Source organism: Euprymna scolopes, chromosome 24, assembly GCF_053919585.1.
Source record: "Euprymna scolopes isolate OS-2025 chromosome 24, ASM5391958v1, whole genome shotgun sequence".
NCBI classification, from domain to species: domain Eukaryota; kingdom Metazoa; phylum Mollusca; class Cephalopoda; order Sepiida; family Sepiolidae; genus Euprymna; species Euprymna scolopes.
The window spans coordinates 102,422,509-102,448,481 of NC_136505.1; the positions used below are offsets into that span (position 1 = coordinate 102,422,509).

Genomic DNA, 25,973 nt, shown 5'->3' on the forward strand with positions numbered 1-25,973 from the left:
CCATCAATTTGGCACAAAGAACTAAGTCAAAAGGGCTATTACTTTTGCCCATTTTTTAACGGGCTGAAAAGTGTGTGTGTTTACAGGAAATGGTATACTGCTGACTAAACATATTAATGTTGGGATGATGAATCAGAATTGAGAATCGAAAAATCTGGTATTTTTGATGAATCAGAAAAATGTGTGCCTCCTTTCCGATGCCAAAAACGATTCTTTTATTTATTTATTTATTTATTTAAGCTTAATTTTCTATTGATGAAGGTGGTGCACTTAAATATTTTGAGACCAGTTTACTCAGCAGGTATAAAGTCTTTTTCCGCCATTGAAATTGATCATTACCTCTTGCGAGTAGTGGTGAAGCCACATAATCAAGTTCATTTGTGCATTTGTTATGAATAAGGGATTTACTCCTTTTGAGTTTAGATTATACTTGTATTTCTGTCGCAGTTGTAGTCTCAAGGTTTAATTCGGTCTCCACGTGCTCTTAAGTTTGGTTTGCTACTGTTACTTGTTTATCTGAAGTAGTGATGGGACGATTCCAGTATTTTTACCGATTCCGATACAATTACAGATTCTGTACAAAATTGCTGATTCCGATACAATTACCGATTCTGATCCTTTATAAATCTCTAAATGCTTAACTATATAGTTGCATTTTTTTCTCTGACTACTGTAAAAACACATAATAAATGTGAAAATATTTTCTTAAACGTAAAAATATACTTTTGGGGGACAATCTATCGATTTTAGCTTCACTGGTGGTTTAAAATAAACATTTATTATTTTATCATTATTACCAGCAATGGAAGATTTTGCTTTAAACAAAATCAAATTAAAAAAGACAGTTAAAAGAATCGTTTTGGCATCGGAAAATCGGTACAAATTTTTCCGATGCCCTCAAATATTCCGATTAATTGTTCCAACTCTAATCTGAAGAACAGGTTTGAAAGAGATACATTTTTACTTTCACGTTGATATTCTTGTCCCTCAGCAGAGCTTGAAGATCTTCAGCATCTATGCTTATTCTAAGACTGATTCTGCTTAATTATCAGTAGAAAATAGATGGAGAATCCAATTCTTAATGGTGTTTTCCATGTCAATTTTTTATATTTATTTTGGATCTAAGAAAGTAAGCAAGTTGGTATTTAGATAGGATGAAAATCTTGTTTCCATTAATTCACTGAATTGTTCAGTGCTAAGAAGGATTCCACTTAAATCAGAAATATTAGAATTAGATTGGACAGCTTTTGACAGACATAATCTCAGAGCTAAAATTGTAGGTATTAATCCTTAGTATGGTTGAAGTTCTGTTACTTGTTTCTTTGGTGATTTCTTCAAATGGACTCAGTAACTAGACACTTTTTGAACATAACTCCATTGATAAGTCGTTAAGATAGGAATCTTGGTATCAACAGTATAGATTACAAGAGCTTTCCTTTGTTCTAAATTCATTTTCAGTATATGTTTAATTCCACCGTATGGTCACATCTTCAATGAGTTTCATTTTCTAAATTAAGCTGATCTCGTATTTCAATTAGTATGTTAATTGCTAATGGAGAGTGATTAAAGTGCGACACTATATTTGTGTTAGTTGTCATGATTGTCTTCACAGCCTGTTGGGAAAATAAGTCCTTTATTAAGAGTTGTAATGTATGGAGCATGATAGTGACTATAAACCACATTGTATGACACCAGCAACCATATTCTAGATCCTGTAAGACTAAGAAAACTTTATTGGAGATTTGTTACTCATTCATAACATTGTGCAGTTCTTCACTTGCGTGTGTATCAGAGAATGGAACAACTCTAAGCACAGTTCTGCACTGTTCAAAGTACCGTATATTTCGGCGCATAAGGTGACCGTCAGATAAGACGAGGTATAAAATTGGAGCGAATTTAAATAGTTATCCTATATCAGTTGTATAAGACGACTGCTAAATCATGAAACCCATGTTTGTTTAGCCTAGGCTAAAGATTGCAACACCCGGTATCTTATGAAATATTGGTTTTTAAAGATGATTTTTTTAACTTCAAGAGTCGTCTTATACGCCGAAATATACGGTAATTTGAAAGCCACTGACCTGTAAAACTCAGAAAGGGGTCATTATTTGTAGTAGCTGTCCAAATGTCTGTAGCAAAACAAATGCTGTTTATTTCATCAATGATTGATTTTTTTTTTTTTTTTTTTTTACTTTTGTAAATATATCCAATATTATAAAATGGGTATTACAGCTCTTGAAAGCATCATTAGGAATTTGTAAACTTTGAATAGACAGATAAAACTGTTTTTAGAACACATTAAAGATGCGAAAATATTTATCAAAAGGAAAATATGATTCAATTTTATACCTTCAAGCAAACGCATGCTAAAAAAGCTCATAAATGAGTTCTCTTACATTTCGTGCATTTATCAGCAACAACCACAACAGAATCTCTTGGATATAACAACGCAAGTATTTTACTTATAAGAAACAAAAATACAGGGAATTAGTCTCGTGTACATCATTTGCTGGAATCTGTTAAATAGAGAAGTAGTCAACCACCTCGGCAAAATTAACCTCCTCAGTGGCATACAATAAGCACGCCTGGGGGGCGGGGGGGGGGGAAACTGATGTTTCCCCGGAAAATCCATTCTGTTACTTTTTTATCATGTTTGATGTTTGTGCAAAATTTCGAAAAAAATTCCAAGGCAAAGTTATTGAGAAAAGTGCAGAAGGATGGACGAACAGACAAAGGTAAATTTACAGGTCCACCCTGCTTTTGTAGGGGGAGGGGGGGACCAATAGTATTGTTAAGGTGGTAAGAGAATTTTCCATATGCTTCAAATTCAACCAAGTCGCAAATCGCTACATGTTAGCAGCACACTGTCTGTTATTTGAAAATACAGTGTAGACGGTGCATATCCCTTCGCTGATTTTTAAAATTAAAAAAAAAAAAAAAAAATTCTTCCCCTACTCACACCGGCAAGTAAAAAAGTGAGTTAACTTGCTTTCATTTACAATATAATTAAATAAATATTAGTATCATTTATGACAACAGAATTTGCTGAAAAATCGATATAAGAAAAACTATTAATCGGCCGATTATCAAATGTCACTTAATCGGTAATCGGTCAATTTGCTTATTGCTATCTCCAAATTAAAGTAGACCTTATTTAAAGGATTGTGCCAGTGGGACTTGTAATTTGGTTTGGTCAGACAAAAATCTCAATTTTGCAAGTATGTTATTCAACCTGAGAAAACAAGTACAGTCTTTATCTTCAAAGAAAAATAAATCTGTTAGATTTTTTATTTATTTTTTGTTTTTACTTTTTTTATTTTTTAAGACAAATCCATTTGTTGTGGCACTGGAATTTTTTATTTTTACTTTTTTATTTTATTTTTATTTCTTATATTTTTAAAGACAAATCCGTTTGTTGTGGCACTGATTGAATCAAACGGCTTAGAACTGGCACAACGAGTAGTACAATCACGGCCTGTGCAGTGAACATACACGTACATGTTAATGATGGAACCAAAAATTGACGCCCAGTCAAGCAGCTTACCCGAAAATAGAGAAGAAAGAAACTAGCAACGTCTCCTTCCAATAATCGTCTACAGATTAAAACCCACTGCATAAAGATTTTTTTTTTCTTTTTGTTTGCTATTAAGAAAAGTACTGAAAATTTCAAAGACGTGTATCCGGAAAGAACATTTAGCTTTAATCAGTACTGCTTTCTAGTGTATGGCGTTTATGTCATTGGTATGTTCAGGAATAGATGTGTTGTCTACTAAAAGATTTTGAAATTGGGAGCAAGGACAAAAATGTTGGTTAGTAAGGTGTTTAGCCATAGCGCTGCTGTCAGAAACATACTAGCAGGCCGCCTGGCATTGCCTGGTCGTAAAATATGCTTAAATATATTCTAATTTATGCACACTTTTGTATTATTATAGAACAAATTTTCTATTGATTGTACCCAATATATAATAGTGATTTCAAAAGTAAAAGAAATATCACTTGGGTGATGTTGATTAGAACCAAAACATTAAATATTAAAGCTTTAGTTGCTACCGTTTGAGCTATTGTCAGATTGATAAGGAGTAAAAAAAAAATTAACTGACTTTAACGTATAAATGTGTATTCTCTTTATACAAGTTTTAAGACCGGGTGTTTTGCTATATCGACAGATAAATTTTTGCACATTATACCTCTTTGGCGTGGCTAGATGTGATGAATGTTTCTGAGGTTCAAAACTATACACATCCATCATATTTTTTACATATCTCTCCATGCAACACATGTCCTCAACTCTCACTGGACAGGTTTCACTTCCATATACTACTAGACTGCATACATGCCTGATAGATTGGTGTGGATAGATGTGATGAATTTTTGGGATTCAAAACCTGATGGTTTGGTCAGCAGTATACCATTTTTTTTTTTTTTCTAATTTTTATAAGTCCTCCATACACAAACTATTTTGTTGTATACACAGATAAGTTTTGCCAAATTCGAAACTTGTTCTTTTGATTAACCGCATGCAATAAAAAAGTGAAGTTAACTTTCCATTGTGGTAGAAAGACGAGTTCTTGCTCCGAATGTCTTAACAGGAGAAAAAAAAAATTGGGGCTCGAGCACCTTCCTTGGAAATAACGCTAGAGTAATGAAAGACAAGAGATATCTTAGTCCAATAAGCCGCTATGGATCAAAACCTTCCTTAATAGCAAAAAACCTTTTTTTTTTTTTTTTTGGGGCTATTAAGGAAAGTACTGAAAATTTCAAAGACGTATCGTGAAAAAAACATTTTCTTTGTACAAGTTTCAAGTTACGCCAAATTTTCGCATCTTTTTCTTGTTTGTTTTTAAAACGGTAAATCTCCTGTTTCGTTACTCGTAAGATTTTCTGTCGCAGGCAAAGTTATTTTAGTAATTTCCACCGATGAATGCCTTAAGAGACAAATATTTGTTTAGCGTAAAGAAAATTCACGCAATCGTTGAGCGGGGCATCAGATAAAATTCTTTCGTCAGGCTGAGATTTTAGAAAGGCGCCAGGATGATTTCTGAAAGTTTTTTTTTTTTTTTGTAACATATGGGAATATTAGTCTGGTTTTTGTTGTTCTGTGAGGATGTGAGCGGATACACAAAGAATGGTTTTGAAAATGCTGCACTGATCCAGAACCTGACACAAGGTCATGGCAGCATCTTCCGGTAGTTTATATTTTGAAGCAGAATTTACCAAAGAACAAATAAATGGTTGAAGATCATCATGTTTAACTTAATCTCTGTTTTACATGCTTAAAGAAATTGGTTTCAAAGCTTATTTCTGCCCAGGTTTTTATTCAGCCTTCTTTTTTTCAAATCCAATTTATCACTTCTTCCTGTGTCTTTCCCCTATGAACTGGATTTAGTACTTTAACTATATATATGCTATAATCACATTAACACACCAGTTTTCATTAGATCATTGTAGTTATTAAGCAGTGTTGAGCCTAGATGGGTGACCATTTGGGAATTCCACGTGCTATAATAAGAGAACGTCAACACCTCCCCGCAAGAGCTGCAAAAATCCAATGTCATCATCTCCCCTAACAGGGATATACATGTGACTAGGTACCACTTGTAAATTTCATACTCCCATTAAACTTTCTCCTATGGAGGAAACTAGTTAAACCCACCTAGAGTTAATGCTGCAGTTTAATTTCGTACTTTAACTGTACTACATTGACTCATCCAACAACTTTCATCTTTTTTTCCACCCTGGTCGTACCATGAAAGTCTCCTGATTTGCAATAATCTCCTTATGGGCCATTCTTTGAAAAGTGAACCAAATGTCACACATGCGACCATGCATCAATGCATAAAGTAATACATATAAAAAAAAGTAGCTGTTAGAAATTTATACTATTCATGGCTCATTTCCTATCCACAAAATGTCTGATGGAATTATAAATAAATATTTTAAGAATCCACAGAGTTTGTAAGTTAAGTCTTCATCATGAAAAATCTAATTCCGTGCGAGGTCACACACGTGACCGACCTTATTTGCCCTCTGACCCTTAATCAACATAATGTACAAAATGTTTAAAATTGTCACCTCCATAGGTTTTGACATACATAACTCAAATACACACCTATAACTAGTATCCTTATAAGGCCTTAAGAGTTACATGAGCTATTTTTCCCAATTTGCAGTATTTTTGGTCACACGTGTGACTAAGAACAGCCCTTATACAGTCCAAATTTAATTTTTCTTTAAAGTCATCAGTACTAACGTTGTCTTCAAAACTCGCATTACACATCCATTGTATCATTTTTATATCATATCTCTCCATGCAACACATGTCCTCAACTTTCACTGGATAGGTTTCACTTACCACTACACTGCGTACACATGCCTGACAGTTTCCTTGGTCGATTGTGGTAGTGCCTTACTATTTATGATTCGCAAAAGTTCCCTGAACTTAACTCCATTCTAACTGTTGCGTGTACTCGGCAAGGGATCTGGCTTTCGGGCTAAGATCCAAGTGTAGTATATGTTCTGATACACTTAAGTTAATTTGTCCTTCGTCAATGTAGGGAAAACCCTTCTATACTAAAGCAATTTTTGTTTTTGCAACTGGCAGAGTGCCCCTTTTTGGGAGCTGGTTTTCCCCCCACATGAAAAACGACCTTGTGTCACATTTTGTTTTCATGGGGAAGCAAATAAATACCAACTTTTGCAATCGCACTAGGGCCTGTTTCACACTGTGCTTCATCAAGGTAACAAAATTTCTCTACATCCGCAATGGCTTCACCATCCAAATATGCTTTCTCCACATCCGAGTTCTGCTTCATCATCATTTACACTTCTTTTACATAATCTGAACATCTCCCACGTTCAACGGATCTCCCAAGAAAGGACCTGTGTGACCCTGAACCGTGGAAGTTAGAAAAACAGCGAGCAACCTTCACAGGTGGAAACCAGCAACAACAAGCAACTTCCTTTGTGGAAAATGTAGACAGATAATGGAACGCATCTTGTTTGTATTGTCCAGTATTTATTTAACAATTATAGCTACTATTTGGAAAAGAGTAAAACAATTCTCAGAATGCAAAGAAGACAAAGTTCGATACTTTCAACATTCCCCCACACTAAGTATCAGGAATTTAAATTAAAAAAAAAAAAAGGGAGGGGTGTAAGAAGAAAGGAAATAAGTTTATCAGCAGAAGTATATAAAAATGGGTAGGAAATTCTTCACCAAGGCACACAAAAGAAAGCTAAAAATGGGATTGTTAATCAAGGTGTGGACAAAAGGACTGGATAATAGAGGGCAATATGTTTTAGAGTTTTTAGGAGTGATGTTGAATTTTGCAACAATGGGGACGGTTTTATGGACACTCTAGAGTTTGCAAAGGTTTAGGACAGTTGCAACTTTGACACAGTTGCAGATAGATTGGATTAGATTGAGAGTTTTAGAAGATCAAGATGAGCTAACATCAATTGATGAACACGACTTCGGAACGTAGATGTGGACCTTAGCATTAGTTTAGTATAGTGTCACACACACACCCGTAAATGCAACTGATATTTGCAGACTGTATTAGTTTGTATTTTTGTGTTTTGTTTTATTTTATTTTATTTTTTTTTTAACATTGTGAGTCACTGTGCACCCATCTGAAGCCGCCAATGTGAGAAGACTAAGAAAACCACAGAAACAATGTTTGAGTCGGCAGTGGTTGCAGACTGGGGTGACACGTAATATTGCAAAAGAATGGTCAAATGCTTCACTGCAAATGTTTAAGCACTTCAACATAACACGGTTTCGACCAGGATTTGATATAATTGGTACCTTATTGGCAGCTGGAAACTACGTAATACCTTAACAGAACCTTGTTTCTAACACCAATTATTTAAGGTAAATATAGGGTCATGCTCTTCAAAGAAAAAATTTATTTCCAATTGATTTCATTGATTACATATTTAATCCTAATGTAATTTTTAATTTTGTTTAGTGATATTTCAGAGGTAGGTGTTGCTCTCCACTGTCACTCATTAACAAGCCCTTTCAGAGATATCGCCTTGGGATAGACTTCCTATTTTAAGAGATTAGATGTCTTTTCTTTTTTTCTTCTTTTTTCTTTGAAGTCACCAATGCAAAAAGATTGTAAGATATATGTTAAGACCCACTCCTACGTCCAACTACTAAACTTGCTTTATAAATGTGAAACTATGCAGAAATGGTTGCATCATACTTTCTATCTTGTATGTGTTGCTTTGGATTAAGTGCATCTTCTGCATCGCCGCACGCTTGCATATGTTTTCCCGTCTGGACATTTTTCTTATGAAATTTTAACCAATACTTATGCTTGGCTAGTGTCTGTAATGTATCGACAAAAGAAAAGCATCTTTCTCATATATATGTGTATTTCATTTTTACATAGGCATTACCACTTATCAAGGCCCAGAGACCACTCGAGGATAAGGGTTAAAGTGTGTACAGTAGTCAATTGAACAATATAGTAATCGATAGTAATGGAAATTCGGTAAATTTGTTAACTAAGTGGAACGGCTCATCAAAAACTTGTTTACGTTGGACTTGAAGACAACCAGATTGTAGTCAGCAGGCAAACAGAAGACAGTTCCACAGGCGTGCACTTCTAAGAAAGAAGCTTTGTTCATGGAATCTATGTTTAGGTTTAGACACAGATAAAGAGTGGGGGGAATTATTGATAGTGTTTTCAGCTAGATGAGTGTTTCTTGTGAAGGTTTGTCGATACTGATAGTTGAAAATATTCAATTATTGGTTCCCCAATAAAGGAAGGAGTGAACCAAGTAATTCGCTCTCCTTCATCTGTTTGTTTGTTTGCACTTTTCTCAATAATCATGCCTTGGATATTATACGCTCTGTATTTACATTGAGTTCATAAATTAAAGATTAGTATAAAAATAAGTTTAAAAATAATTGAAAAAAAATCACATTTCCACAGAAATATATTATAAGAACAAGTAGTTAATAAAACATGTTAAACACTTAAAAAAAAAAAAGTTAAGAAGATTTTTGATTTTAAAAGGAAGCACAAAATAAGTGGATAATCCTTAATCTGCGGAGTTTTGAAGAAATACTTTCCTTCTCATCAGAGGGTAGGATTTTGCTTGCATATATATATATATATACATATACACACACACACACACACACACACACACACACACACACACACACACACACACACACACACACACAGTAGGAATCAGTTGTTCTTAATTGTAATACCTGACAGGACGAATACACACATTTAAATTATTAAAAATAGATTTTGCATGAACGCTGAACAAAGTTAAAAAGTTCAGGGTTTTTTTTCTTTTTTTTCTTTTTTTTTTCGAAGAATTCATTTTATATAATTTTTTGAAAGACTGCTTTAAATAGCAAAAAAACAAAAAGAAAACATTTTTTTTTATATATACTTCATACACTACCAATCATCCTTAAAATATTTTATAGCTTTAATTCAACTGCCCACAAATATTTTTACATGTAACCTAGATACTATATCTTATATTTTCTGACTTGGGCTTTGATGTCATACATGGATTCACACGGGAACGTCTTGAGAAAAAAAAAGTATTTATATGAAAAATAACTAGTTTCAAACAGATCGACAGAAAAATGTCATTTGGCTTCTGCAATTCTCAGAGACAGTTCAGATATTGAAGAAGTCGGAGATGATAGCTTAAGAGCAGTGAATAGCAGGGATCAGAAAATTGTAACTAAAACTTCTCTGCTCAATTATATCAATTATATTTCATTAAAAGTTGTTAATAAGAGTTAATTTTCATTGTTTTTTATATTAGAAAGTAAGTTCAGTGAGTAAGGTTAAGAATATTTAAATTATTTTAAATGAGCAGACGACAGTAAAGAATTTCAAGCAGCAGTTTGTGTGCGTGTGTGTCATGCTTTGTTAGTGTAAATATGTATGTGGACATGACAGTAGGCTCTAAGCTCGATGGAGGTGTGCCGATCATACTGCTGTGGATCTTGGCTCAACTTGTTTATTGAAAAAAATGTTGTTTTTTTTTTTTGTTTTTTTTGTTTTTTTTTTTAGAGTGGCTCTCAGAAAGACCGTTTTGAATAAATTCAGGAAGTTCTCTAGTCCAAAATATAATTATTTGTTTTATTCAAGATAGTGTATGTGTAGACGATATGTTTGTAAGGTGTAAACATCAGCTGCTATATTTGGAGCCTTGCCTCAACTTGTTTATTGAAAAAAGTCTTTTTTTTTTTTCCTCTAGGGGATCAGAGTGGCTCTCAGAAAGGCCGTTTTGAATAAATTCAGGAAGTTTTCTAGTCCAAAATATATTTGTTTCATTCAAGATAGTGTATGTGTAGACGATATATGTACAAACAAGTTTATACATTTTGATTTTGGACGCCAAGGTGTATTTGAGCCCCAAGTTAATGGATTGTGTTCTGTTGGAAGATTTGTCTTGATTTGCAGACCTGTTCAGTGTAAGAAAACCTGTTGGACCTCCCATATATTATTTACCTTATTATTTACCTTATAATTTATATATAATTTATATATATATATATATATATATATATATATTCTCGATAATCATATACTTTTAAATGAAAAAGTTAAAATTTACACATGTATATGCATGTTTTTTTTATGATCAAATAATGTGTTAAACAATAATTTATAATTTACATGTTCATTCTGATATATATATATATATATATATATATATATATATAAGCTGAACGTCTGTGTGTGTGTCTGGTCACAAATAGGCTCCTATATGATTGACTATTATAGAAAACTGATCACATATAATGATAGATGTGTTGAAACACAGGAATGGGTATGTTTGATCTGGCATAATGATGATTCATTAAAATTGTGGGGTATGTGTACGCGCCTGGTCCACAAAGTATGGAAATAAAAAAAAAAAAATTTTTTTAAAAGTTTACAAGTGTTTTTGATATAGATGCACATAATAATACTTTGATAAGTATGTTTTAACTTAAATAGGGATGATATAATAAAATTGTGGGGTCTGCGTTCGCACCTAGCCTCCATAGAATGGAAATAGGCACAAACTTTAATAAAGACTTTTCATATCTATCTGCGTAAGTATACTTTGATAATTATGTTTCAGTTTGAAGAAATATGGTATAATAAAATTATGGGGTGTTCGTTCGCACCTGACCTCCATAGAATGGAAATATGTCACAAAGTTTAACAAGGTTTTATAATATAGATCCACAGAATATTGTGATAAGTGTTTCAGTGTGAACAGGTACGGTATAATAAATTATGGGGTTTATCTATTTTATTTTTACTTTCATCATATTTTGCTTTGGTTTTGATACCCCCAAATTCGAAGCTATCTTTTTACAACCCTTCCTTTTAATAACCTATCATACTTTCATAAATCAGTCCATTTTCTGTAGGCTGTTTTTGAACCCAGTCAACGGCGGATACTTTTGCTAGTATATATATATATATATACATATATATATATATATATATATATATATATATATAATTTTCTTTACAATTTACACATTTATTCTGATATCTCTTTCTCGCTCTCTCCATATATATATATATATATATATATATATATATATATATATATGGAGAAATCTTTTTTTTTTTTTTTTTTTTTACCTAATTTACCTGAAAATCATTAACATCATGCGTATATTTTATTTCTTACTAAGTCCCCCCCCCCCCGAAGTATATGGTATTACAGGTTAACGATTTTAAACGGGGGGGGGGGGTGAAGAAACCAATTCGTCACACCATCATGCTAATAGGTTTTTTAGAGTTAACCGTTCCCCCTCCATGTCTAACAGGATCGCCTCGACTAATAACATCAAATAGCCAGAGGTCGTCAATTAACTTAACCGCATTTCTCTATAAAAAAAAGTATACATAAGTAGCAGTTTTCACTCCAGGTGTGGGCCAAATGCTAACAGCATTCGGTCGGGTCACCCACTGAGGAAGTCTGCTGATCAAGTCCGAAACTTCCACCGATGTGGTTTTCAGCACTAATGACCAGGGCAAGGACAACAGAATATTCTTTTCATTGTTTTGATACACGAATATATATCTGATATGTTTTTATATAGAGTGATGTGGTTCTCGATAGATTAACTGTGTCGGATATATACTCGAGTTAAAACAAGGAGAATATTCTGTTGTCCTGGCCCTACTGATGACTTGTCATCGGACGATTCCAATATTTTTCCACGATTCCGATACAATTACCGATTCCAATTCCGATTCTTTATAAATCTCTAAATATTAACTATAGAATTCTTATTTTTCTCCGATTTCTGTAAAAAAAAAAAAAAAACACATGTTAAATATGCAGATATTTTCCTAAACGTCAAAATATATTTGTGGAGGATGATCTATAGATTTTAGCTTTACTGATATTTTAAAATCAATCAATATTTATTATTTTATCATGATTATAAGCAATGGAAGATTTTGTTTTAAACAAAATCAAATAAAAAAGATAAAAGAATCGTTTTGGCATCGGAAAATAGGCATCAATTTTTTTTTTTATACCGGTTCCAATACCCCCAAATTTGTTATTTTTTTACTTTTTATTTATTTTTTTTTTTTTTCGATTCCCGATTCCGATTAATCATCCCAACATTACTGATGACATACCTGGAGGTTGGCACCAGTTGGCGTAATGTAACCGATTATCTCCTTCACCCAGAGAGGTAAGACACAAGGTTAGGTGTAGTTTCAAAAGCCAGCGCACCAAGATAAGTACACTCTAGTTTACAAAACACTGGTTGAGCAGCTTTATCAACATTCTCCAGTAGAAACTCCTCAGGTTATTAGCAATACAGTTCTTATAGGAGAGAAGATAAATCCTAGAAAGGTAGACCTCCTATGAGTGAACAGAATCATCTCAACCCAACAGCAGCAAAACCATTGTCGGGCTGAACTTCCCCCTCATGATTTCTGTGATTCTCAGAGACAGTTGGACCCTTGAGCCCTAAGTTAATAGATTGTGTTCTGTTGAAAATTTGTTTGTCTTGATTTGCAGGCCTGTTGTTCAGTGGAAGAAAACCTATTGAACCTCCTCATATTATTTACCTCCTCTCCCGGGGAGATAAGACAAGGTTTGAAAAACCAACACACTGAAATAAGTGCATTCTAGCTTACAAAAAATGCTTCAGCAGTTCTGTCAGCATTTCTTGATAGGGGTGCCTCAGGCGATATACAAACCCTTTTCCGAAAGAGAGGATAAATTCTGGAAAGGTGGATTTCTTCGGAGTGAACTGAATTATCAGCATTCTCCAGTAGAGACGCCTCAGGCTATTAGCAATACACTTCTAGGAGAGAAGATAAGTCCTAGTAAAGTAGACCTCCTACAAGTTACCATCTCGGCCGAACGTTAACAAAACCATTGTCGGACTGAATCTCATGATTAGCAACATGTATTGGAAACGGCTCATTACAGTATCTTCAAGAAAAAAATGCAGACAGCTAAATATTTTGTAACACTTAATCGTACGCATCCACGTATTAAAGAGCAATTTTGATGAGAAACGGTAAAATAATTAAATTTTCTAAATGAGATTTAAATGTGGAATCGCTTAAAGCCGATAAAGAATGATTACCATTCCGGCTTTGTTTTTTTTAATTAAAATTACTCTCAGAGCAACCAAAGCTATAAAAGGTCTTATCTAGTATAGCTTGAGTAGGCGTTGTTCATACTAGTTTGGGAATACGTCCGCGGCAGTCAGTCTGATGGTGGCTTGGTTGCTGTTGAGTTGAAGTATGCTTTTGTTTAGTCCTAGGCGGTCCAGCCATCCAGGCTTTACCTTTTCACTGAAAAAAGGGTTAGTTTATTGGTACTGTTTAGTATTGATGGGATGATTCCAATATTTTCCCCGATTCGGATACAATTACGGATTTCTATTCTTTGTATATCTTTAAATATTGAACTTTAAAGTTATTTTTTTTCCTGATTACCGTAAAAAAAAAAAAAAAAAAAAAAAAAAAAAACACGTTAAATGTGCAGATATTTTCTCAAGCGTAAAAGCAAAACACTTTAGATTTTAGTTTTATTGGTAGTTTAAAATCAATGAATATTTATCATTTTACTAGCAGGCTGCCTGGCATTGCCCAGTCATAAAATACGCTTAAATATGATATTTTGATTAATGCAGATTTTGTATTTAGTATTATATTATATTGAACCTAATATAGTATTTAGTATTATATTATATTGAACCTAATATAGTATTTAGTATTATATTATATTGAACCCAATATAGTATTTAGTATTATATTATATTGAACCCAATATAGTATTTAGTATTATATTATATTGAACCCAATATAGTATTTAGTATTATATTATATTGAACCTAATATAGTATTTAGTATTATATTATATTGAACCCAATATAGTATTTAGTATTATATTATATTGAACCTAATATAGTATTTAGTATTATATTATATTGAACCTAATATAGTATTTAGTATTATATTATATTGAACCCTATATAGTATTTAATATTATATTATATTGAACCCTATATAGTATTTAATATTATTATATTGAACATAATATAGTATTTAGTATTATATTATATTGAACCTAATATAGTATTTAGTATTATATTATATTGAACCTAATATAGTATTTAGTATTATATTATATTGAACCTAATATAGTATTTAGTATTATATTGTATTGAACCCAATATAGTATTTAGTATTATATTATATTGAACCCAATATAGTTTTTAGTATTATATTATATTGAACCTAATATAGTATTTAGTATTATATTATATTGAACCTAATATAGTATTTAGTATTATATTGTATTGAACCTAATATAGTATTTAGTATTATATTGTATTGAACCCGATATAGTATTTAGTATTATATTATATTGAACCTAATATAGTATTTAGTATTATATTATATTGAACCCTATATAGTATTTAGTATTATATTATATTGAACCTAATATAGTATTTAGTATTATATTATATTGAACCTAATATAGTATTTAGTATTATATTATATTGAACCTAATATAGTATTTAGTATTATATTATATTGAACTTAATATAGTATTTAGTATTATATTATATTATATTGAACCTAATATAGTATTTAGTATTATATTATATTGAACCATATATAGTATTTAGTATTATATTATATTGAACCTATTATAGTATTTAGTATTATATTATATTGAACCTAATATAGTATTTAGTATTATATTATATTGAACCTAATATAGTATTTAGTATTATATTATATTGAACCCTATATAGTATTTAGTATTATATTATATTGAACCCTATATAGTATTTAGTATTATATTATATTGAACCCTATATAGTATTTAGTATTATATTATATTGAACCTAATATAGTATTTAGTATTATATTATATTGAACCTAATATAGTATTTAGTATTATATTATATTGAACCTAATATAGTATTTAGTATTATATTATATTGAACCTAATATAGTATTTAGTATTATATTATATTATATTGAACCTAATATAGTATTTAGTATTATATTGTATTGCACCCGATATAGTATTTAGTATTATATTATATTGAACCCAATATAGTTTTTAGTATTATATTGTATTGAACCCAATATAGTTTTTAGTATTATATTGTATTGAACCCAATATAGTATTTAGTATTATATTATATTGAACCCAATATAGTATTTAGTATTATATTGTATTGAACTCAATATAGTATTTAGTATTATATTGTATTGAACTCAATATAGTATTTAGTATTATATTATATTGAACCCAATATAGTATTTAGTATTATATTATATTGAACCCAATATAGTATTTAGTATTATATTATATTGAACCCAATATAGTATTTAGTATTATATTGTATTGAACCCAATATAGTATTTAGTATTATATTGTATTGAACCCAATATAGTATTTAGTATTATATTATATTGAACCCAATATAGTATTTAGTATTATATTGTATTGAACCCAATATAGTATTTAGTATTATATTATATTATATTATATTGAACCTAATATAGTATTTAGTATTATATTATATTGAACCATATATAGTATTTAGTATTATATTATATTGAACCTATTATAGTATTTAGTATTATATTATATTGAACCTAATATAGTATTTAGTATTATATTATATTGAACCTAATATAGTATTTAGTATTATATTATATTGAACCCTATATAGTATTTAGTATTATATTATATTGAACCTAATATAGTATTTAGTATTATATTATATTGAACCTAATATAGTATTTAGTATTATATTATATTGAACCTAATATAGTATTTAGTATTATATTATATTATATTGAACCTAATATAGTATTTAGTATTATATTGTATTGCACCCGATATAGTATTTAGTATTATATTATATTGAACCCAATATAGTTTTTAGTATTATATTATATTGAACCCAATATAGTTTTTAGTATTATATTATATTGAACCTAATATAGTATTTAGTATTATATTATATTGAACCCAATATAGTATTTAGTATTATATTGTATTGAACCCAATATAGTATTTAGTATTATATTATATTGAACCCAATATAGTATTTAGTATTATATTGTATTGAACCCAATATAGTATTTAGTATTATATTGTATTGAACCCAATATAGTATTTAGTATTATATTGTATTGAACCCAATATAGTATTTAGTATTATATTATATTATATTGAACCTAATATAGTATTTAGTATTATATTATATTGAACCATATATAGTATTTAGTATTATATTATATTGAACCTATTATAGTATTTAGTATTATATTATATTGAACCTAATATAGTATTTAGTATTATATTATATTGAACCCTATATAGTATTTAGTATTATATTATATTGAACCTAATATAGTATTTAGTATTATATTATATTGAACCTAATATAGTATTTAGTATTATATTATATTGAACCTAATATAGTATTTAGTATTATATTATATTGAACCTAATATAGTATTTAGTATTATATTATATTGAACCTAATATAGTATTTAGTATTATATTATATTATATTGAACCTAATATAGTATTTAGTATTATATTGTATTGCACCCGATATAGTATTTAGTATTATATTATATTGAACCCAATATAGTTTTTAGTATTATATTGTATTGAACCCAATATAGTATTTAGTATTATATTGTATTGAACCCAATATAGTATTTAGTATTATATTGTATTGAACCCAATATAGTATTTAGTATTATATTGTATTGAACCCAATATAGTATTTAGTATTATATTGTATTGAACCCAATATAGTATTTAGTATTATATTATATTGAACCCAATATAGTAATGATTTAAAAAGTTAAAAAAAAAAAAAAAAAAAAAAACTCGTACGCCACCACCGAGAATCGAAACCAAAACGTTTAACTTGCAATTTACTTTTTCCTTTAACGTTAATGCCTGATCTATATAGATATGTTTGCTGCAAGGCTAAAAATTAAAACATAAACTAATAGCTATTACATTACACATGCATATTTGTAATGCGATCGTTCGACCTTCACCTGACAAATTCCATTTTTTTAATGGTCACACTTTTGCATCGATCCCCCCCCCTGGCTAAAACGCAAATATAAAGTTTCACATGGATTCGAATATCCTATAATTGAAGTTTCTTGTCTGTAGATCAAAAACTGTAGGAGGAGTTTGGTAGGCAAATTTTTTAAACAAATATATACATGCATACATAAATATATATATAGACAGGTTTTGTTTACTATAACCATTTAATAGGGAATTAATTAAAATGAATGTTCAAAAGAATATGCAAATTAGCTAGATGTTTTTTTTTTTTTTTAAATTTTTTATTATTATTACATTTTCACCCTAACCAAGGCACATTGCCACTTTGATGTAGGGGGCTACTATCAGAGACATAAGCTACAGGGGTACTATGTGGGGAGTTGGGCAACAAGATGTCGGTTCACATTACACTTGAACTTCTGCATGTCAGTACAGTTGGGGAAGCAGAAACGTGGAATGGAATTCCAAAGTCTAGCGGTTCTGGTGAAGAAACTACTGGAGTAGAAGTCTCTCTTACATCTAGGGATTTCAACTGTGAATGGGTGGGATTTTGCTGCTTGTCGGGTTTGCCAGGGTATTTACGTCGAGGTGTTCAAGTGCTTGCAGTTCGTCAGAGCATTCACCGTTAAAATATTTGTAGAACAAGCAGAGGGATGCTACATTTCGTCGATGGGACAGAGGCTGAAGCTTAGATGACAGTTCAGGATCTATCAGGTTAGCGACTCTTTTCAACCTTGTCTAGGAGTGAGACTAATAGCAGATGCACCAGCCCAAATATGACAACACTCCATACATGGGCGAATGGTGGCCTTATACTTTCGGCCGTTAGTAGCTTTCTAGCACGGTAGAGAGAACCTACCTTTTTCGCAGCGGTCCTCTCAATGCTCTCAATGTAATTTTTCTAACTCATGTTTCCTGTGAACGTTAGGTCGAGGAGTTTCAGATAAAGAGTCTTTGGCCATTACTATTGGTGGTAGAGAAGGTTTCTTGTAGTTATTGAACGAAACAAGTTTAGTCTTGGCATCAGATCTTTTGCAGATATATATATAATAAAGTTGTATTCTATTTTTAAAGTATCGGGGGTGCCTAGCGTTGCCTGAGTGTTTAGGTGGTGTAGTAAAGAACCCGTGGGGGGGGGTCAAAACAACAGTAGCGGGGTGCTCGTTTCTATAGAAGTTAGTATTTACTGCAAAAAAGAGCACTAATCATGTTCAACCATCAATTTGACATAAAGCACTCCTAAGTAAATGGGCTATAACTTTTGCTCGTTTATAACAGGCTACAAAGTCTAAATTAATTGATCCACCATGGTGCACTAAGAAGTTCTATATACCTCTTCGCGGTGACTTAGACCACAATATAGTCTATATAAGAACCTATTGGTTTCCTAAAATTGTTTATATAATGGCTTCAATTAAAGTTTAAAATGCAAAAGTCAAGAATCATGGTTTAATTGTGCTCTAAACCGAAACATTCATTTCGAACGCGTCCCTGTCATATTAAAGAAGCTACTGTTGATTTTATACCCTGTGCACTTTTGCTTGTACAGTGATAAAACTTCTCAAATTCACTTGTGATGTTCGGCTTATAAAAGCCTCAAGCTGTGTATTTAGGCTCATAGATATTAGTAAGTTATGAAAATATATATGGCAATTAAGCTATGCACAATTTTCCATGTTTCATCCTCAGAAGGTATGATACAAGGTGAGGAGAGCCAAGCCAGCACTCTAAATGAGCCCTCACAAGAATTAAATGCAGAAAGCTCCCTATGTAGCTTGGTTGCCATAGTTATTTGCATAACTTATTACCTAGCTCTACTTACATATTGAGCACTGAAGTAAATAAATTGATACATAAAACATATCTCCTAATAAAATTTTATTTAGATACATGAAATATATAAGAGCCAGAAGAGACGTTGCGAGCCTATCCTTGTTTTATCGTTATTTCCATGGCAGGTGCTCGTCTGAACTTCAATCTCTGCCCCCCCCCCCACCCTCGCCAATTCTTCACGAAAAACACCCGTCTAGCTGAATCCACTGTGAAAAATTTCCCCCACTCTATATCTGTGCCTAAATCAAAACGTAGATTCCATGAACAAAGCTTCTTTCTTAGAACTGCACGCTTGTGGAACTCTGTTCCGTCTGCCTGCTTCCCACCTGACTACAACTTGGATGTCCGCTCTTATAATATAATCAGTAATAGTTTCGGCTTCCATTCGTTTTAGAGAGGTCAGTTCAGTGTATAAGCTGCTGATCTAACAGGAAACGGTGTGTCGATGTGAATTATGCTGTATGTATAAACCTAATATTAATATAGAAAATAAAAAAATTACAATAATTGGATAATAAATTGGAAATAAATAATAAAGAAAATAACTAATAAAAAAAAATTCGTTAAGATTTTTGTTCCTTAGAAGCGCTGGTTGAGTTTGAATAAAATAAAATGCGTATTATATACGTTTGAACAACGCATTATTATAAAATAAACAGACAATTATTTTTGAAATTTTTGTTGAAATTCATAAATATATTTCGAAGATATACTTCATCATCAGTATGACTTTCCTTCTATTTTTTTTTTTTTTTTTTTTTTTTTTGCCATGTTGTTGTTGGAGCAGAGAATCAGCAAGTAGAAGTCCGTTTGTTGTTTTTACAAAATACTTATATGTACATGCCTGTGTTAAAAAAAAAATAAGTTGAATTTAAAAAAATTTCTTAAATCGAAATTGATTTTGCATCATCTGTGTTCGTTCCAATAACGGCCATGAATCTCTCATATATAATATATATATATATATATATATATATGACCAAACATCTTTTTCTAACGTCACCTTTACAATGGAATTTTAATCCCGAAAATTCGGATTCCACACTAACAACACCCTGTACACCCAACAGGTAATAAAAAAAAATAAAAATAAAAATAAAAAAAATTGTTATTCAATATTTTCGAATACTTGTAAAAGCGTACAAGTGGCGGAAAAAAGTACATTAAAAAAAATCCTTTATAAATTTTTTTTTTTTTTTTTTTTTCATGAAGCAAATCGTTGGTCTCTTATTTCTAACTTTTGACCACTTGTTTCTCCTACTGAAATCAATTTCTTCTGTGGCGTTGTAAGACAAAGGAAGGGCAGCTCATCTGTCAACGGTGTGTTAATATGTAATATGTCGATGGCATCATTTTGCTCACAACGGCTAGTAAAAAAAAAAAAAAAAAAAAATCCTTCCAAATATATGTGCGATCTATGAAGAGTAGCTGGTGATAGTAGAGATGATGATACGATTTCTTCCAGGTTATCAAGACTCGCGGCAGGGGTGGGGGTTAGAATCAGTTGGAGATGTCAATCAATATGATCAGAAAGGAACCTTCGTCGCTTTTGCTACTCTTCAATGGGAGACACCCATGGTACAGAAGTGTCTGGAAGAGTTAATTGAATTCTGCCTAAAATGTATGTCATTTTTGGGGGACCCCCTTTCCCCAGGACCGGGAGAGGAGGAACTACAGGACAGCGACGGAGAGTTGGATGCATCATGTCCTTCCCTTCCCTTCCCGATTGCAGTAAAGATGCTAATGAAATATTTTGACAGGTCCATGTAGATGTCTGTTCGTTTCTTAATCGAAATACATTGTGCATGGTAAATGTCTCTTCGATGTCTATTAAAAGGCATTAGCTCGTGTGTATGTGTGTTAAGCAACGTTGAACCTGGTCAGTACTAAATGGGTGGTCATTTGGGACTTCCAGGTGCTTTGTGCTTTCCATTTATCTCGGCATTGTTTCCAGTTGTCCTGGACTTCTCCTTGCGACTGGACTTGAAAAGTAACAATTTAGGAGAGGTGTAGTTGAAGATTGCGCAACCCTTGCTTCATAATTACATGTTCTTACGGGGGGTATCCTTTGTCTTTCGAGACTGAACAGAGGCATGATGGGTGAAATAGATATACATATAGACATAGAGATGGGTATAGATATCAGTGTTGGGACGATTAATCGGAAATCAGAAAAATCGAAACTTTTTGGGGGTATCAATCTGTATCGGAATCGGAAAAACTTGTGCTGATTTTCCGATATCAAAAACGATTCTTTTAATTGTCTTTTTTTTTTTTTTTAAATTTAATTTTGTTTCTTCCTCTGTTAATAGTTATGTTAAAATAGTTAGGAGGCCATATGTTTTGGGTGATTTGATCATCAGTGAAAAACCAAAGACACTTCTGTTCTTCAGGATGCTTCAATTTGTTTAAGAATCGTTTCGCATGCATTAAATGGTTCTCTTGAGTTTTTGTTGACATGAACTGACCTCTCCTAAGAACGTATGATTTGTATCTGAGGTTTTGATGCATGACGTTCTTTATTATTCCTTCAGACAGTTGAAGATCTTTAGCAAGATATCGCATTAATGTTCCAGGATATTTGCTAATCATGCCATGTACCTTTCTGACAGACTCAGGTGTTCTGAGTGAGTCAAAAAGTTGATAATGCTGTTTTCTCTTGTTCATGGCCAATTCATCACCATTGTTTTTTTTTTTTTTATTAGCTTCTTTCTAATTAATTATCGAAAGAACTGGTGACTTTTAGAAATCTTGCAATTTCTGAACTGTTGTTTCACTTTTATAGACATTATTACAGCGTTTCTTTTCATTTCTTTAGTTATAATAGTATTTGTCATCGGATCTTCTGAAAGCAGAAAAACTTTAGTTAGTATTTTGAAAACTTTAAATTTTGAAAATATTAGCGTCTTAAAATAACTTATGCACCCTGTAGATACATATATAATGTTACAAAGTTGAGTATGAGATCTCCTTTCGATTTGTAAAACTTTCTCGCAAAGAAAATAAATTAGCAGGAGCAGCAAATACATTATGGATTAGAAGGGACAGCCCGAGCCATGACAAATAGCAGCAGCAGCTAAAAACAACAATATTTACAAATCTTTACAAAATACCAAATACTCAACTTTGATTGGTTAATTTCCAACAATTTGATTGGCTGTTAAAATCCAACTTTGGCCAATCAGAAAAGGCTTGCTGTGGGAGTCGGGCACCTGCTAAATTACGTTTAAATAGAGAGGAGCCAAGCTGATCGAAGAGACTGGCTCGATAGAGCTCTGCGCACGCCACACAAATTCCTGTCAGTTGAGAATCCAACTCCTCAACCAAGGAGAACAATAAACTTTAACCTTGGCCAGTTTGGCCACAGGTCTCGACTACGACTTCACCCGTCTACCACTGTCTAATATTGATTTCCACACCAGACCACTGGTCAAATCCCCAGCCTAAGGATCAACAAATCTATCAAAGGCGCTACTATGTACGCCAGGAGACTTGCCTGAAAGAACGATGCAAATCGCTGCTTAAAGACTATGCTGATATGAATAACCTTAACAGCAGTGACAAACTGTTGTTGAACTGAAGAACACTATATTTTATTTGTTTTTCTTCAGTTTGTTTTTAAAATAAACGCTTGAGCAATCAATTGTTTAAAATTAAACTTGTTTTGTTTGTTTGGTTCTTTCCTGCCACCATACGCCTGTGAATAATATAACGTATAAAATTTTTCTCTCTCTCTCTCTCTCTCTTTCTCATATATATATATAGAGAGAGAGAGAGAGAGATAGATAGATAGATCTACCATTCAAATACTACCGTGTTTTAATATATGGTTAAGTAACAGTTTTAGTGATTTAGAACTGTTTTAAAGCTTCACTGCTCACTCATTTTCCGACCAAATTTCAAACAATTATTACAGTTTATAGATCACTTTCTCAGCTATATAGTGAAAAAAACTTCAATTTTCGTTCAGTAAAACAAAAGTTGTGATTAATTTACTGGTGTTCAAAATCCTAAAAATATGTAAAGATGTGAACGGCGCTTTTTATGACTGGTTTTCATAGCAACTACGTTGCTTCAGCGACTACTGTTGCTACTAATTCACTGCTGTCGCGAAAAGAGAAGTAACACGTGAAACAGAATGAAAGCATGAAAGAGATAATTGGGGAGATTTTATTGAAAGCAGACGAGTGCCGTACATTGTTATTGCATATGTGTTTATGGGGGGGGGGACAATGAAATAAGACTGAAATTAAACAAAAAAAAAGTTAATTTATTGGAAGACTGGAAAATTCATGGATTACAATAGAAAAATGCGAGCATGAAAAGTAATATGGTTAAGCTTAAACATGGAAAAGTAAAGGACTAGTTGTTAAAACTGGAAAAGAAAAGGACAAGATATTCTAGTAAAAAATATAATAAATTTATAACTTCAAATATTGCAGCATTAAGAATTTAAAAAAAAATTCAATTTATAACATATAATCAATTCTTAATGCTGCAATATTTTAAGTTATAAATTTATTATATTTTTACTACAATATCTTGTCCTTTTCTTTTCCAATTTTAACTAGTCCTTTACTTTTTAAGCTTGACCATATTACTTTTCATACTTGCATTTTTCTATTGTAATAAATATATATATATTGGTGGTAGTGATTTTCATCCAATCAATCTTACTTTGATTTCATTCTAAAATTCAGAACAGGGGTCCAAATAATACAACTTATTTTATTATTTTCACTTTGTCTTGTTTTCTGTCGAACTTAGATGTTCCATGAATGACTTTCTAATTTTCTTGTCTGTTGTTGTCATTTTGTCTGTATCACCCGATCAGCTGATCTGTTCCATATCTTAAGCGACCTACCACATGGCTTTTCGTCATCAATGTGGGACAAACTTTGGAGCATTTCACATGACTGACGGCACGTGATGTGACAATCTTCAAAACATCACAAATTTTTTTTTGAAATGAATATCTTTTTACCAGGTGATACGTTGTTATGCAGCATCCTTTTTCATGGAGGCCTGTATAGTTAGACCAGCAATTTTCTCCATCCAATTTGCTGCAGCCAAGATTGTGTTGCGTTGATATTTCATATGTATTAATAATCAGATAAATTCTTTTTGAAGCAATGGTTTGGATGATGAGATACGAGGTTCTTCACGACTGAGACAATTTTTATTTTTGTTCCTTTCCCCCCACATTAAAAACCGATCTTGGTGTCTAACTCTGCCCTCGTGGGGAGGCAAGTAAATAAGAACTTCAAGGTAGTTCTGCTAAAATAGTCATATTTTAAACACTTTCAGCCCTCAAAATACCAGTTTTATTTGGAAATGAATATCTTTTCACATATATTACAAGGTTCTATCTAAAAAACTTTTTAATTAAAAAAAAAAAAAAAAAATGTTGAAGAGCTACAGAGACAGGAGTGTTACCATTAAAATGAGCAACCTTTTGTACTCTAGAATTTATTTTTCTACATAGTCCCCACCATTCTCGATGCACTTTCACCATGAATTTAATGACGCATCTCGGGGGGGGGGGGTTGCTTTTTTAGTCTTGCCCCATTAATATCGCCAATAGAAAGATAAAACCTTTTAGGTTATGAATGCATAACTTCAGTCATCATAACAATACTATTTTTAATTCCCTTCGATCCGTTCAGGCGGAATAAAACATAGGCAACATTACTTTTGGAACGCCCTTTGTAATAATAATAATAATAATAATAATCAAACGTTTCGCAACAAGAATACATGTCAGGGCTCTACGGACAAATTTATCTTTAGTTGCCCTTTGTCAACTAAATATTTTCGTTTACTAAGCAAATAGAAAAGTTACTAGCCAAACCCACATGATTTTTAGAATATGACCTCTTGGTTCTGTGACGAGTATGTACATAAAGATTTTTGTGTGTGTGTGTTTTTTTTTTTTTTTTTGATAAGTGTAATTCTAAATATACAACAAATTTTATGTTGATATTTGAAGGTATAAACATTCTAATTTCTTCAGATATTTTTAAACAGCCTTTGTTAAAAAATTTAAAAAAAAAAGTATATTATTCTATTAAACTTTTATTTTTTTAAATAATTTAATTTTGTTCGTTTTATAAAAAAAAAAAAAAAAAGTTGAAAAGATATTTTTCATTCAGTAGTGAGCTTTGAAAGATTGCCCGTGAAAGAAATACAATCGCCAAAAGATAAGTGTTTCATTATTTTTAGTCGCCATTTTGAAAAATCACTGTTGTATGTTAACACTCTTACACACAATGTGAATCGTGCAATTCTTAAAATGATCAACAGCCAATTGAAGTCTCTCCACTAACGGATATGTTGTTTTATAGTTGCATCAGTTCGATTACTGAAATCAATTTGATTTTTTGTTTTTAGAATTTTTAATTAAGTTTTCTTTTGTTATTTAAAAAAATATTTTTTTTGCTAATTTTTTTTTCTTTCTATTTTAGGTAAGAATTTGCCTTTTTTTCAAATTCATGTTGGAATGAACAGAAAAATCCTGAACAAGTAAGAAAAGTATT

General features: G+C 31.6%; 1 protein-coding gene across 6 annotated transcripts in view; it reads left to right on the top strand.

The window, feature by feature from the left end:
* The window catches only part of LOC145246885 (tyrosine-protein kinase CSK-like), a 570,595-nt gene that overhangs the window by 195,229 nt on the left and 349,393 nt on the right, over positions 1-25,973 (top strand). For 3 of the 6 annotated variants that reach the window (XM_080108752.1, XM_080108754.1, XM_080108755.1), the window contains exon 4: positions 25,902-25,959. The exons of the other annotated variants lie outside the window; for them this stretch is intronic. The gene's annotated coding sequence lies outside the window, so the exon portion shown is untranslated. The remainder of the gene's footprint in view (positions 1-25,901; positions 25,960-25,973) is intronic. 6 annotated transcript variants of the gene reach the window in all.